This window comes from Bos taurus, chromosome 27, assembly GCF_002263795.3.
Source record: "Bos taurus isolate L1 Dominette 01449 registration number 42190680 breed Hereford chromosome 27, ARS-UCD2.0, whole genome shotgun sequence".
NCBI lineage: Eukaryota > Metazoa > Chordata > Mammalia > Artiodactyla > Bovidae > Bos > Bos taurus.
The window spans coordinates 33,233,949-33,246,836 of NC_037354.1; positions in this window are offsets into that span (position 1 = coordinate 33,233,949).

The following is a 12,888-nucleotide window of genomic DNA, read 5'->3' on the forward strand; positions in this document are numbered from 1 at the left end:
TCCCTGGTCCAGGAAGTTCCCACAGGCTGCAGAGAAACTAAGTCCTTGCACCTCTACTACTGAGCCGGCATGCCCTAGAGCTGGTCCTCCGCAACAAGAGAAGCCACCACAATGAGAAGTCCTCCAACCGCAACTACAGAGTGGCCCCTGCTCACCGCAACTAGAGAAAGCCCAGGCAAAAGCAATGGAGGCCTAGTGCACCCAAAAATAAAATAAATAAAATTAAAATTTATAAAAAGATGCTACAGAAAATTGCATTTCAGAGTGACTGACACAGGTCGCATAGATCATAAGTGGATTGTGAGCCCATGATATTTTCTTTACAAAACTTGTGGAATTAACACTATGCCATCAACTTTGAGTTCGAAGATGTTGCTACTGAAAGCACTGCTTTCTGTGGGGTCTACTGAGTTAGGAAGCATGAATGTCGAGTCCAGGGAGGGGAAAGAGAGGCAGTTATGTTGGATCCCTTCCCGTGGGGGCTGGAGGGAGGCACAGTCACCACCCAGAAAAGCAGGGTGAACCCACCCTGGGGATTGAATGTGTCTGGTCCCAAATTCATGTGTGATGGTAACTCCCCCCGTGGAGTGATGGGAGGTATTTAGTGGTATTTAGTGATTAGACCTTTGGGAGGTTATAGTTAGGCTTAGTTGGGGTCATAGGGTGTCCTGGAGAAGGCAATGGTACCCCACTCCAGTACTCTTGCCTGGAAAATCCCATGGACGGAGGAGCCTGGTAGGCTGCAGTCCATGGGGTCGCTACAAGTCGGACACGACTGAGCGACTTCACTTTGACTTTTCACTTTCATGCATTAGAGAAGGAAATGGCAACCCACTCCAGTGTTCTTGCCTGGAGAATCCCAGGGATGGGGGAGCCTGGTGGGCTGCTGTCTATGGGGTCGCACAGAGTCGGACACGACTGAAGTGACTTAGCAGCAGCAGCAGAAGGGTGTCCCACCCCCACTGTGATGGGAATGGTGTCCTTATAAGGAGAAAGGAGAGACAGAGTTCTCTTTCCCCGCACCATGTGATAATGTTATTCAGTCCAAGCTCGCTTTGCTTGCCTCAAGTTAAGTCAATGAATCGGAGATGAGATGTTGGGATCAGGAAGGGACTTTATTTGGGAGCCAATTGACCGAGAAGACAGCAGGCTAGCGCCTCAAAATAACCAATTAGCCAACTAGTGGGAGCCTGGATGTCAGATTCTTTTATGGATTAGAGATGGCAGGAGGTGAAGAAATGAAGCCTCAGATAGGGGGGATATGTTAGTTTCATTTCCTACCAGTCATTTCATGGGTGGTGTGAAATGGAATATTCCCTGTCACATCCACAAACAAAGATGTCACATCTATCTGTGATTCTGGCCTCCCCAAATGTGAATTTCTGAGTCTCAAGCAGTGGGCACCGGGCCCAGAGCCATTTGCCACACAAAGGATTCAAGAATGTCACAGTCCATCACCGGTGGGCGGGGTCAGGTTATCTCCCTGAGGCAGGCCATTATGTATGCTTATAATAACAAAAAGAGTTAAAGTCCTGGAAGCAGATCCAGTGCAAATTCAAAATTAGCGCTTCCTGGTTGAAGGAACACACTGAGACAGCAGCTGTCTGCAAAGCAGGAAGCCAGGTCTCACCCGGAGCTCTGTCTGCCGGCACCCTGATCTTGGACTCCCAGCCCCCAGAAATGAGAAGTCAATATCTGCTGCTTAAACACCACCCTTGCCTCCACTGCAGCCTTTCCTGTTCTCTGGGATGGTTCCCCCCTCCTCACGTCAAGACCAGCTCCTCAGCTCCTATGGAGTTTGGGGATCACAGGGGTGGTGGTGACCTGTATGGGCTTTGGACTAAGTGGGTTATAAAAACATCTAGATGTGGGCCGTGGTGTGGGGCTGGCTAGGCCCCCCAGCCCCACACGCCTCATGTGTGAATTAGTAACACTTGTCCTGCAAGGCCATGGGACCACGTACCTGTCTCATCAGCGTCAGATCTCTCTCACTCAGTGCAGGCCCAGAGTAAGGACACAGGAAGCGTCCGCTGCTCTTCTCCCTTGCTGCTGCTGTCTTGGAGGTCACTTCACAGTTAGCAGAACCTTTAGCTTGGAGCAGAGAGCTTTTCGTTTTATTATTTTATATATTTTTCATTTGCGGATCTTAGTTCCTCGACCCAGGGATTGAACCCGGGGCCCTCATCAGTGAAAGCTGGGAGTCTTAACCACTGGATCATCAGGGAATTCCCAGTTCCCTGCAAAAAGTTTTGTGTTTTTTTTTTTTTTAATGAGGGGATTTCAGGTATCAAGCTGGGAGCAGAGAATATTTAAGGACTGAGAACCTTGAGCGTAAGGGTTCTGTGGTCCCCACTCTCACCCCAAAGCAAGAAGAGTGCATTGTGGGGCTACACACACACACACACTCACACACACACACACTCACTTGCTCAGGACCTGCACTCGCTTTGGGCTGCCCCTCCTGCACCCTTCCTAAAGCCTTGTGCTGCCCCTTCCATCCACTCTCCACGTTCTTCTGCCCTGCTCGGTGCTCCAGGAGGCTAGCCCATAGGGCAGCATCAGTGGGCTCCCTTGTCCTCTGTCTTCCGGCTGGATGGGGCAGGTGGGTTGCCAGCAAGGGCAGGAGGGCAGGTCTACCTTGCAGCTCTTTCCAGCCTGGACAGCAGGTGACAGCTCCTGTGAGCCTCTCCTCTCCACCTCTGTCCATGTGTCTCTCTCTAGATTCCAGTAAACACGCCTGTCTTACTCCTTCAGGCCCAGCTCCCAGTTCCCACGACTTCCCTTTTGGTTTGCCAACCTCCCAGCCATACCTTTGCAGATCATCCCGCTATTAAACTCAATTACCCCATGTGAGTGACCCTGATGGATACATCTCTGAGGGCTGGTTAGGACCACGGATCTGACACTGGTCCCTCGTGGCCTCCAGGCCATGCTCCTTCAGCTGCCACCAAAGACTCTCAGCTGTCCCGCTCTCCTGGCTAACACATAAAACCTTCTAAGCCTGCATGGCCACAGCTCAGGTAAACACACAGAGGGTCATTCACAGAGGCCACCCCCAACCCTCTCCAGCGCCTTGCATTGTTCCCATACCCAGAAGAAGAGATCCCCAGGGATGCTCTCAAAGTCCAGGTAAAGATGGCAGAGCAAGTTCTGATGGCAGATGGCAGAGTGACTTTAAAAAAATAAAATGTTTTTTGTAAACTCTTTAGCCCTGAAGTCATATTAAAACATTAAATTCATCATTGGGAACCCGTCACGTCAACTCCTGTGTCCTGTCCCCCCAGCCCTGTGTCCTTTAGAGGCTCCTTTGCTATATACTTCCTGCCTCAGATGGAGATACAACCATTGACAAAAGAGATGTTTAAAAACAAACAAGCTCTGAGACACAGAGAACAGATGGGTGGTTGTCAGAGGCAGGGAGTGGGGGTGGGAGAAATGGGTGAAGGAGGTCCGAAGGTACAAAAAAAAAAAGACATGTTGAAGAAAACAGGCAGGACATGCCTGGTGGCCCAATGGTTAAGACTCCAGGCTTCCTCCCACCCGCCAGGACAAGGAGCTGCTCACGGAACCCCACCAGCCAGACCTCCTCTGCAGAAGGTGGGCGTTCAGTCCCTGGTTGGGGAACTAAGAGCCTGCATGCCCATGGTGTGGCCAAAAAAAAAAATAGTATACAAAGGAAAACAGGCAGATTCTCCACTGACAAGAGGATAACAGAGGGCCGTTGAAAAGAGCTCTTGGTGTAAGAAATAGTCTTGCCATTGAGTTTATCGGAGGCCAAGCATTGCTGAGAACCACGAGTACCAAAAAGGGGCTAAATCCTGGGGTGACCGGAGGCATGGCGTGGAGGCGTGCATCCGCCACCAGCTCAGGTTTGGCAGCGGGGCCATCCAAAAATGAAGCAGGAGACGGGGAGGACGAGAGACAGACAGAGGCCAGCCAGGATCAGGACCAGCAGCCACCAGGACAAGGAGCCTCCCACAGAAGCCCCACCAGCCAGGCACGCACAGATGTGTCTGGAATGTAAACCAGAGCTCTGGGAAGAAAGGCTGCGTCTACGCCTGGGGCAGGACGTACAGAAGAGGGGCCGAGAATCCCGAACTGGACAAGAAAGGATAGGAGCCTCCCCAGGCCACTGGGGGCTTAGCAACAGAACATGCTCGCTAATAGAACGGGCGCTTGTCTAACTCTTGGAGATGATTGGTCTCAGGAGACACATGTGCTGATAAAGCAAGAGACTTTGGCAGGGAGGGGGGCTCTGGGCGGAGTTGTAAGGGAACCCAGGAGAACAGCTCTGCCATGTGGCTCACAGTCTTGGGTTTTACGGGGATGGGATTAGTTTCTGGGTGGTCTCTGGCCAAGTCATGCTGACCCCGATGAGTCAGGGTCCACACATTGTCCAGCCAATATGGATCTCAGCGACAAGGATCCTGGGAGGTTGGTGAGACCACTGGCATCTCCTTTTGACCTCTCCCGAATTCTTCCAGTTGGTGGTGACTTGGGAGTCCCGCGTATTCCCTGCCAGGACCTCTGGTCTTAAAACAGCTCAGGCAAATGGTTATACTGGTCCTAGCCAGGCTGGTGTGGTTTCAGTCGTGTTACCCCTAACAAAGGGGGACCATTTTCAGCATCAAATAACATGAGGAGTGGATTCAAACAGACAAACATACCAGCTCCCTTCTCTCCCACTACTCCCCCACCCCTGAGGACCCCCTGGCTTCCACTGTGACTCCCCCCAGATTCTGGAAGCCTTACTTCCTCTTGTGGACCCTGCTCTGTCCTCCCCAGACAACCAGTCCCACGACCCTCTCCCAGCACTCCTTCCCCACTCTGGTCCAGCTCCACTCAACCGGTGTTGAGATGGATGCTAGGGAGGGCCAGTGCCCTCTTAGGGCCATTCTTGATTACCCCAGATGTTATTTGGTAACCTCACAAAGCATTTCATCCTGGAAGGGCTGGGCCTGTGTGCCTGGTTGCTATTCAGAGAAATTCCACTTCCTTCAGCTGATAAGATGGGACCCTTGGCCTTTCCTGTCTATAGGTCAAGAAGAGCAAACTGGGATGGAAACTGTTTCCTCCTTCCCCCATTCCCCTCCTTATCTTTCTTCTAGAAAACAATCCTTGGCTCACTCCGTTTTCTTTCTTTTGACCTTCCCTTGCTCGAAGGGAAGATAGAAATAGATAAGTCTGGCTTTTGGTAGCAGCACCCAAAAGGATTCCAATGGCCTCTGTCAACATCAACAGCAGGAACTTCCCTCGTGGTCCAGTGGCTAAGACTCGGTGTTCCCAATACAGGAGGCCCAGGTTCAATCCCTGGTCAGGAAAAAAGCTCCAACACACCTCAACTAAGAATTCACTTGCCACAGCGAAGATTCCACATGCTGGGATCTTATTTATTTGACCATGTGCAGTCAAATGAATAAATATTAAAAACAAAAACGAGTGGGGGTAAACCCTTGGTCCCTGCCTGTGGGAGCTTATGCCTGATGACAAAACTTCCTCTAATCAAGCCCCTGCTCCATGAAGAAGCAGAAATCACCAGAGGTGAACTGTCTGGGCAGGAAACAGAATTCAGCAGTGAGTTTATCAAAGACATAAAATATCATAAAACACTGAGGGTCCTCAGAGATGTTCAAACACTGGCCGCCTCTCCTGCCATCTGACAGGAGATGCTAGGGGAAGAAAGGCCCAGAGAGGGAAATAGCTCTTCAGTCTGGTCCAGGACTAAAGAGTTATTTGCTGTTGGCACCAGGCCCAGGTTGTAGCTTCCCAGGTAAGAACCCACCTGCCCATGCAGGCGACGTGGGTTCGATCCCTGGGTCGGGAAGATCTCCTGGAAGGGAAAATGGCAACCCCCTCCAGTATTCCTGCCTGGAGAATCCCCATGGACCGAGAAGCCTGGTGGGCTACAGTCCATGGGGTCGAAAAGAGTCGGACACAACTGAAGCGACTTTGCACACAGCACACACCCACCAGGCCCATGCTAGTGTTCTTCCTAGATCTTTGAGGGGCCCAGGTCTAGCCAGCCCCAGCCCTCTGACTCCGCTGCAGTCCTCCAACTCTTCTCTGCAGCTCCGACAGCCCTCGGGCAGAGAGGTCATAGTGAGTATGGAGTTCTCTAAGCAGGCCCCTTCCCTAAAGCTTCCACTGTAGCCAAACCTGCCCGTCTGATAAGGCAACCAAACAGATCTTCACAAAACAGTCCTCCCCAAAGGAGGGGGTGGGCCCCTGTGTTTTCTTGTGGGCTGAGAAGGGCGCTGGCCAGGAAGGGAGGCGAGTCCTGCTCCACCTCAAGCATTTCACAGCTGTGTGATCTTGAGCAAAGCCCCATTCCTCTCTTGAGACGGGAAGGGGGCAGGGCACAACCCCTAAAAGAATGACACAGCCTGGGAACAAGATTCCCAGTTGGCTCAGTGGTAAGGAATCCACCTGCCAATGCAGGAGATGCAAGTTTGATCCCCACGTTGAGAAGATCCCCTGGAGGAGGAAATGGTAACTCACTCCAGTATTCTTGCTTGGAAAATTCCAGAGATAGAGGAGCCTGGTGGGCTATTGTTCATGGGGTCACAAAGTCGGACACGACTGAGCACGCACACACACACAGACACATGAGGACAAGACATAAGCCAATAAGAGCCAAGTAGGTCCAAGATGGCATACGAGTTGACTTCCTCTAGACCTTGAGCCTCAGCACACGCTCATTGTAACACATCAGCAAACTGAAAGACACACCTACAGGTGCCATGACATCCCCAGGATGACCACAAAGAGTCAAAAAGTGGGCAGTGGCCCAAACCTGGGAAATTCCCATCCCTTCTCCCAAATAGCTGGAATACTGCTTCTACTCATTCAGTTCAGTTCAGTTGCTCAGTCACGTCCAACTCTTTGCAACCCCATGGACTACAGCACACCGGGCTTCCCTGTCCATCACCAACTCCCAGAGCCTACTAAAACTCATGTCCATCAGTGGCTGATGCCATCCAACCATCTCATCCTCTGTCATCCCCTTCTCCTCCTGCCCTCAATCTTCCCAGCATCGGGGTCTTTTCCAATGAGTCAGTTCTTCATATCAGGTAGCCAAAGTATCGGAGCTTCAGCTTCAGCATCAGTCCTTCCAATGAATATTCACTACTGATTTCCTTTAGATGGACTGGTTGGATCTCCTTGCAGTCCAAGGGACTCTCAAGAGTCTTCTCCAACACCAGAGTTCAACAGCATCAGTTCTTCGGTGCTCAGCTTTTTTTATGGTCCAACTTTCACATCCATACACAACTACTGAAAAACCATAGCTTTGACTAGACGGACCTTTGTAGGCAAAGTAATGTCTCTGCCTTTTAATATGCTGTCTAGATTTGTCATAGCTTTTCTTCCAAGGAGCAAGCATCTTCTAATTTTATGGCTGCAGTCACCATCTGCAGTGATTTTGGAACCCAAGGAAAGGACGTCTGTCACTGTTTCCACTGTTTCCGCATCTATTTGCCATGAAGTGATGGGACCAGATGTCATGATCTTCGTTTTCTGAATGTTGAGTTTTAAGCCAGTTTTTTCACTCTCCTCTTTCACCCTCATCAAGAGACTCTTTAATTCCTCTTCTCTTTCTGCCACAAGGGTGGTGTCATCTGCATATCCAAGGTTATTGATATTTCTCCTGGCAATCTTGATTCTAGCTTGTGATTCATCCAGCCCGGCATTTCTCATGATGTACCCTGCATATAAGTTAAATAAGCAGGGTGATAATATACAGCCTTGACGTACTCCTTTCCCAACTTGGAACCAGTCCATTGTTCCATGTCTGGTTCTAACTGTTGCTTCTTGCAGATTCTTGAGAATCTGCATACAGATTTCTCAGGAGGCAGGTAAGGTGGTCTGGTATTCCCACTTCTTGAAGAATTTTTCAGTTTGTTGTGATCCACACAGTCAAAGGCTTTGGCATAGTCAATAAAGCAGAAGTAGATGTTTTTCTGGAATTCACTTGCTTTTTCTATGATTCAACGGATGTTGGCAATTTGATGTCTGGTTCCTTTGCTTTTGTTAAACCCAGCTTGAACATCTGGAAGTTGTCGATTCACACACTGTTGAAGTCTCACTTGGAAAATTTTGAGCAATACCCACCCCTTTGCTTCTTACTGCAAAATTCAAGCTTTAATTGGAAAAGGAGGGAAAACCACTAGGCCATTCAGGTTTGACCTAAATCAAATCTCTTATGATTATACAGTTATGGTGATGAATAGATTCACGAGATTAGATCTGGTAGACAGAGTGACTGAAGAACTATGGACTGAAGTTTGTAACAACGTACAGGAATCAATGACCAAAACCACTGTGTACAAAGGTTCATAACATAGTACAGGAGTCAGTGACCAAATCATTCCAAAGAAAAATAAATGCAAGAAGGTGAAGTGTTTGTTTGAAGAGGCTTTACACATAGCTAAGGAAAGAAGAGCAGACATTACTTTGTCAAAAAAGGTCTGTCTAGTCAAGGCTATGGTTTTTCCAGTAGTCATGTATGGATGTGAGAGTTGGACAGTGAAGAAAGCTGAGCGCTGAAGAATTGATGCTTTTGAACTGTGGTGTTGGAGAAGACTCTTGAGAGTCCCTTGGACTGCAAGGAGATCCAATCAGTCCATTCTAAAGGACATCAGTCCTGGGTGTTCTTTGGAAGGAATGATGCTAAAGCTGAAACTCCAGTACTTTGGCCACCTCATGTGAAGAGTTGACTCATTGGAGAAGACTCTGATGCTGGGAGGGATTGGGGGCAGGAGGAGAAGGGGATGACAGAGGATAAGATGGCTGGATGGCATTACCTACTCGATGGATGTGAGTTTGAGTGAACTCCGGGAGTTGGTGATGGACAGGGAGGCCTGGCGTGCTGCAATTCATGGGGTTGCAAAGAGTTGGACACGACTGAGCAACTGAACTGAACTGAACTGAAGGAAAGAAGAGAAGCAAAAAGCAAGGGAGAAGGGGAAAGATACACCCAACTGAATGCAGAGTTCCAGAGAATGGCAAGGACAGATAAGACGGCCTTCTTAAATAAACAGTGCAAATAAGTAAAAGAAACAATAGAATGGGAAAGACTAGAGATTTATTCAAGAAAATTGGAGATAACAAGGGAATATTTCATGTAAGGATGGACACTATAAAGGACAGAAATGATAAGGACCTAACTGAAGTAGAAGAGATTAAAAAGAGGTGACAAGAATACACAGAAAGACCTATTCAGAAAAGGTCTTAATGACCCAGATAACCACCATGGTGTGGTTACTCAACATGAAATCTTGGAGTGTGAAGTCAAGTGGGTCTTTGGAAGCATCACTACAAACAAGGCCAGTGGAGGTGATGGAATTCCAGCTGAGCTATTTCAAATCTTAAAAGACGATGCTGTTAGAGTGTTGCACTCAATATGTCATCAAACTTGGAAAACTCAGCAGTGGCAACAGGACTGGAAAAAGTCAGTTTACATTCCAATTCCAAAGAAGGGCAGTGCCAAGCAAGGTTATGCTCAAAATCCTTCAAGCTAGGCTTCAGCAGTACCTGAATGAAGAACTTCCAGATTACAAGCTGGGTTTAGAAAAGGCAGAGGAACCAGAGATCAAATTGTTAACATTCGTTGGATCATAGAGAAAGCAAGGGAATCCCAGAAAAACATCTACCTCTGTTTCACTAACTCTGCTAAAGCTTTTGACTGTGGAAAATTCTTAAAGAGATGGGAATATCAGACCACCTTACCTATCCCCTGAGAAAACTCTGCAGGTCAAGAAGCAACAGTAGGAACCTTACATGGAACAACTGACTGGTTCCAAATTAGGAAAGGAGTACAGCAAGGCTGTATTTTGTCTCCCTGTTTATTTAACTTATATGCAGAGGACATCATGTGAAATGCTGGGCTGGATGAATCACAAGCTAGAATCAATATTGCTATGAGAAATACCCACAGACTCAAATGTGCAGATGATATCACTCTAATGGCAGAAAGTGAAGAGGAACTAAAGAGCCTCTTGATGAAGGGGAAAGAGGAGAGTGAAAAAGCTGGCTTAAAACTCAACATTCAAAAAACTAAGATCATGGCATCCAGTCCCATCACTTCAAGGCAAATAGATGGAAGAAAAAGTGAAAACAGTGTCAGACTTTATTTTTCTGGGCTCCAAAATCACTGCAGACAGTGATGGCAGCCATGAAACTAAAAGACGCTTGCTCTTTGGAAGAAAAGCTATGACAAACCTAGACAGCATATTAAAAGGCAGAGACATTACTTTGCCTACAAAGGTCCGTCTAGTCAAAGCTATGTTTTTTCCAGTAGTCATGTATGGATGTGAGAGTTCCACCATAAAAAAGGCTGAGCGCCGAAGAACTGATGCTTTCAAATTGTGATGCTGGAGAAGACTCTTGAGAGTCCCTTGAACTGCAAGGAGATCAAACTAGTCAAATCTTAAAGGAAATCAACCCAGAATATTCATTGGAAAGACAGATGCTGAAGCTCCAATACTTTGGCCACCAGATACGAAGAGCTGACTCACTGGAAAAGACCCTGATGCTGGGAAAGATTGAAGGCAAAGAAGAGGGTGGCAGAGGATGAGATAGTTAGATAGCATCACTGACTCAATGGACATGAATCTGAGCAAACTCTGGAAGATAGTGAAGGACAGGGAAGCTTGGTGTGCTGCAGTCCATGGGGTTGCAAAGAGTTGGGCACGACTTAGTGACTGAACAACAGCAAAAATAAAAACTGACAACCCCATGCCCTGGGGCCTCACTTGCCCACATTCTCTCTAAGGAGTGTGTTTCCTTCCTAAATAGCCCTTTTTGAAAAAAAATAAAGAAATTGTGGTTGCACTGGGTCTTCATTCCTTTTTGGCGCGGGCTTTCTCTAGTGGCGGTGAGTGGGGGTTACTCTGTGGCTGGGTGTGGCCTCTAGGCTTGCAGGCTTGTAGCTGTGGCCCACGGGTTTAGTGTCTTCGAGACATGTGGAATCTTCCTGGACCAGGGATGGAACACACGTCCCCTGCACTGGCGGGTGATTCCTATCCACTGCGCCACCAGGGAAGTCCCTGAGGAACTCTTCTTTCACTTTACTCTGACTCGCTCTTTAATTCTTTCCTGTGAGAAGCCAAGAACCCACACTTGGAGACCATCCCAGGGACTCGGATGTGACCTGGGGATCTGACCGTCCTCTTGGGCCCCACTTTCTTTCCTGTAACACTCTGGGCCTCTGTTTTATGTTTGTTCTGTTTTTCAATATGATCGAGGTAAGTATCGTCCTGGATGAGCTATAATGTACCTGGCCAGAGCTAACATTTGATGAGTCCATAGTTTTCCAGGAAGAAGTTTTGAGAACTTAAGTATTGCTTTCATAACACCTCATTCTAGAGCAAGGTTGTCTAATAGCAATACATTATAATCCATATATATATATATTTCTTCTAGTCCTATCAAAAAAAACACAAACGGGTGAAATTAATTTTAGTAATAGATTTTACTTAGCCCAATATATTCAAAATATTATTTCATTATTCAATTAGTGTAAAAAAATTATTGAGATATTTTGCACTTGTGGCCAGTGGCTAGCATGCTGGACAGCGTAGGCCTAGGGTTTAGCTCAAGAGTGACCAAATCCAACCAGTCTTCCTACCTCAGGCCTCACTCTCCTGTAGTCCATTCTAAGAAGATCTTGTGTCACTCCCCAGCTTAAAAGATCTCTGAGCGACTTCCCTGGTGGTCCAGTGGTTAAGTCTCCACCCTACCAATGCAGTGGGCATGAGTTTGATCCCCAGAGAGCTAAGATCCCACATGGCATGCAGAGTGGCTGATAAATTAATTAATAATAATAAAGATCTCCAGCTGCTCTTGGAGGACAAGGTCTGCAACACACCGTCATGATGTGAAAGACCCTTCACAATCCGCCCAGATTTGCCTTTTAAACTTCTTTTCTTGGAGAAGGAAATGGCAACCCGCTCCAGTGTTCTTGCCTGGAGAATCCCAGGGACAGGGGAGCCTGGTGGGCTGCCGTCTATGGGGTCGCACAGAGTCGGACACGACTGAAGTGACTCAGCAGTAGTAGCAGTAGTTAATGGTGGGGAGAATGGCTGCAACGGAGGAAGGGGTCAACTGTATGATGATGGATGGTAATTATTAAAAAGTAATAATCACTTTGTAATGTACAGAGGACTAATTACAACGGTGTACATCTGAAACTTTTATAATGTTATATATTAATTTTACCTCAATAAAAAAGGGCAAAATAAATAAATAAATAAATAAAGTTCTTTTCTCTCCCCTCCAAGAAGTGATCACTGCAGGCTTTTCTGTCCTTCACTTGGGGACCTCCTTGAAGATTCATTCGTGAGCACCTACCAAACTTCAGGCAGCGCGGCGGGCTACGGACCCAACCCAAAGGGTGTCAAGAATCTTCTCTGACCAACTCTTAAGCCTCCCCGCAACACCCACCTCACCGAGGTCCAACCCCATCTCGCCCCACCTCGCTCCGGTCAACCAACTGGGTGGTTGGTTTCCGGGTCCTTCTCCCCACCCTCGGGCAAAGGAATGTGCATTTTTCGCCATTTCTTCCACCCCTGCCACACGACCGATGTTCAACCAGTTGATGAATGACCTACCGACCAACGCCCACCTTCTGGTCTGAGGAACTAGAACACGGAACAGGGGCGGGCTGAAGGAGGCCTTCCGCTGAGGTCCCAGTGTTGAAACTAGCCAGGGTGGGCTAGGATCCCCGCACAGCCTGAGATGCGCCCCCGACCCAGCAGCAAGGCATTAACCAGGGCAAGCTCGCGACCACCACCCCCGTTCGACCAGTCCCTGCCGGCGTGTCAACGGGGACCCGAAAGGACTAGGGACATGGCTGCGAGGGATCTGGAAGGCACTGGGGCCGGGCGGAGG